This window comes from Peromyscus eremicus, chromosome 7 (assembly GCF_949786415.1).
Source record: "Peromyscus eremicus chromosome 7, PerEre_H2_v1, whole genome shotgun sequence".
Taxonomy (NCBI): Eukaryota; Metazoa; Chordata; class Mammalia; order Rodentia; family Cricetidae; genus Peromyscus; species Peromyscus eremicus.
The window spans coordinates 48,900,417-48,903,848 of NC_081422.1; positions in this window are offsets into that span (position 1 = coordinate 48,900,417).

The following is a 3,432-nucleotide window of genomic DNA, read 5'->3' on the forward strand; positions in this document are numbered from 1 at the left end:
GACTCACGTCTGTAATCTCAGCACTTGGGAAACTGAGGCATGAAGACACGGTATTCAATGTCATGCACAACTACATAGTAAATTTAAGGCTAGCCTGGGCTACATGAGATTCCATCTCAAAATTCATTCGTAGGAAATTTCCAAGATAGGAAAATCCACAGAGATGGAAAGCCAATTAGTAGTGGCCAGGCACTTGGGGGAGGAAGCACTGGGAAGCGGCCACTCAATGGTGCAGGGCTCCTTATGCAGAGCTGAAAGTGCTTTGGAGCTAGACAGAGGTAATGGGCGGACGACAGCATGAGTGTGCTCAATGCTCCTGACCTGTTCGTTTCCGATGAATCAATTTTATGTGAATTTCAATGATGGGAGGGAAGAAGGGAAAAGAAGAAGGGTATTTGTGAATTTTAAAAACAGTGTGCATGTGTGTGTGTGTGTGTGTGTGTGTGTGTGTGTGTGTGAAGATCTAGAAGTTATATTAGCATTTCCTATTTCTAATTGTATGATTGTGAGCAAATCTCATTTCAATCCTTTTGCACGTTTCCATTTTTTGCAATAAATGTACATATTAAGAAACACATGAATGGCCAGGTGTGGTGGCACACAACTTTTAATTCCAGGACTTGGGAGACGGAGGCAGGCAGATCTCTGAGTGAGAAGCCAGCCTGGTCTACAGAGTGAGTTCCATGACAGACAGGGCTATACAGAAAAACCTTCTTCTGATAAACAAAACAAAACAAACAAACAAACAAAAATTTTAAGCAAAGAACCTTTCTATGAAGAAATTTAATTAAGAAAGTAGGGGACTGGCCATATGGGTGAGCAGATAAAGACGCTTGCTACTCAACGGATGACCTGAGTTCATTTCCCCAGGACCCTCTGGGCAGAAGGAAAGAAATGGCTCCTGCAAGTTGGCCTTTGACCTTCACAAGCATGCAATAGTGCATGCATGTGCACACACACACACACACACACACACACACACACACACAGAGTAAATGTAATAACATAATTTTTAAAAGAAGCTAGGACCTCAGCACTTGGGATGCTAAGGCAGGAGAATCACAAGTTTAAGGGCCAGCCGGAGATACATTTTCTAGCACCATGTCTCAAAAGAGAAAACCATGTCTAGGAAATCATAGTCAGAATAACGTTATATATTCTGTGCCAGTGTTCCAGAATTAAATTTTAAATAAGAACAAATAAGTTGTTTGTGAAATTACTTCACTATTACTGAAAATAATAATGTATGTATATGTCAAATTTCAAACACAAATGTAAAATACACATCTACATTTATAAGCAGCTAAGCAAGCAGCCCAGGGCTTCTACGTCTACAAGGAACACATGCTCAGATACTGTCTTAGTTAGCGTTTCTATTGCTGTGAGGAAATACCATGACGATGGCAACTCTTACAAAGGAAAAACATTTCACTGGAGTAGCTTACATTTTCAGAGGTTCAGCCCATTATCATCGTGGTGGGACATGGTCGCACGCAAGCAGACATGATGCTACAGAAGTAGCTGAGTGTCCTACATCTTGGCTTGCAGGCAACAGGAAGTGAACTGTCTCACTGGGCATGGCTTGAGCATATATGAGACCTCAAAGCCCACTTGCATAGTGACACACTTCCTCCAACAACACCACACCTACTCCAACAAGGCCACACCTCCTAATAGTGCCATGCTCTTTGGGGGCCATTTTCTTTCAAATCACCGCAGATACCTAAAGGGGTCACATGTCCCTGCTGAGTCTTTGATCTTGGTGTTGGTGAGGTGGCTCCTATAGCCTGCGACCCTGAGCTCCATCACCTCTGAAAAGTGTAAGTAAGGAGACAATGATCCCTCTAATGTGTGTATTTTACAAGCAAGGGAGTTCCCAAAAGCCAGTGTCTGCCGTTGTTCTTGCCTAAGTCTCTCCCTTCTGTTTCCTTTCCCCAACCACAGTTCCACCCAATTCAACTTCTTCTTCAAATCCAATTTCTTCTTTGAAAAAATAATCACCTCCAAGCCAGGCAGTGGTAGCACACGCCTTTAATCCTAGCATTCCGGGGGCAGAGGCAGTCAGATCTCTGAGTGAGTTTGGGGCTAGCCTGTTCTATAGAGCAAGTTCCAGGATAGCCAGGGCTAAGTAGAGAAATCTTGTCTTAAAAAATAAATAAATAAATAAATAAATAAATAAATAAATAAAATAATCCCCCTCAATCTTCCCTCCTTGTGACGTCTAATACATTGATATCACTTTGTGCTCCCACAAATCTTTGCACCTCTGCAGCAGAGACTACATTATTTCTTTAAAGCACAGCTCCCGTGCATATGTAAGATGAAATCATACCAAATGTTTTATTCAATTTACTCATTAGTGAGTAGCCAGAAGGATACTAAACTAGTTTAAGTGAGAATCTGGCTTACAGTGATTTGTATTCTCCACCTAACATTGCATTGCTTGTGAAAATGAATTATGAGGGTAAGGTAGGGTTAATCAAAACTAAGCAGCTGTAGAAATGCCACAGGAAACCTGCTACTTTGTGAGCTAATTAAACATTAATTTTTTAAATGAATTATTTGTATCCCTATCAGTTTTCAAACATTTGTGGGGGTTATTTCATTCTTGCAGTGTTTCAAAACATCCTGATCAACAGCAAATCAATCAAGTGGAAACCGACGCTCTGAGTTCCCTACGACACCCCGACTGACTACAGAGGGCACATCTGCTCAGCTTTCCCGTTTATTTCCAACTCTTGGTCATTGTGCCTGACACTTTATGGCTCAGCTCTTTGCCTGCAGATCTGCTGGCACATCCACCCAGAGCTAGGTCTTCAGATATGGGTCAGACACTCAGGGCTCCTTCATGCCGTCTACGCAGCGAACACTTTAGGATATAAGCGCACTTGAAAAACAGAAAGCAAATATTTCCTCTGCCTTCAAGCCTGAGCTACACAGTGAGTTTGAGGTCAACCTGGGCTTCAGAGTAAGATTCTATTAAAAAAAAAAAAAAAAAGAAGAAGAAGAAAAAACACACATTAAAAAAAAAACTTTACCAATGTGTTAGAACTGTGTTTTTAAAAGGCAAGTCTAGGGGCTGGAGAGATGGCTCAGAGGTTAAGAGCACTGGCTGTTCTTCCAGAGGTCCTGAGTTCAATTCCCAGCACCCACATGGTGGCTCACAACCATCTGTAATGAGATCTGGCTCCCTCTTCTGGCCTGCAGAAATACATGCAAACAGAACATTGTATACATAATAAATAAATAAATCTTTAAAAAAAAGTGTCTTGATCTATGACTTTCTTTGTTCTGCTACCATAAAAAGTTCATGAAACTGCTTCTGCATTGGAACCATGGAATTTGTAGTAACCTGAATCTGTGTTCCTGGGTGTCTTAGTGTTTTTGTTGCTGCGAAGAGACACCATGACCACAGCAACTCTTTCTTTTTTT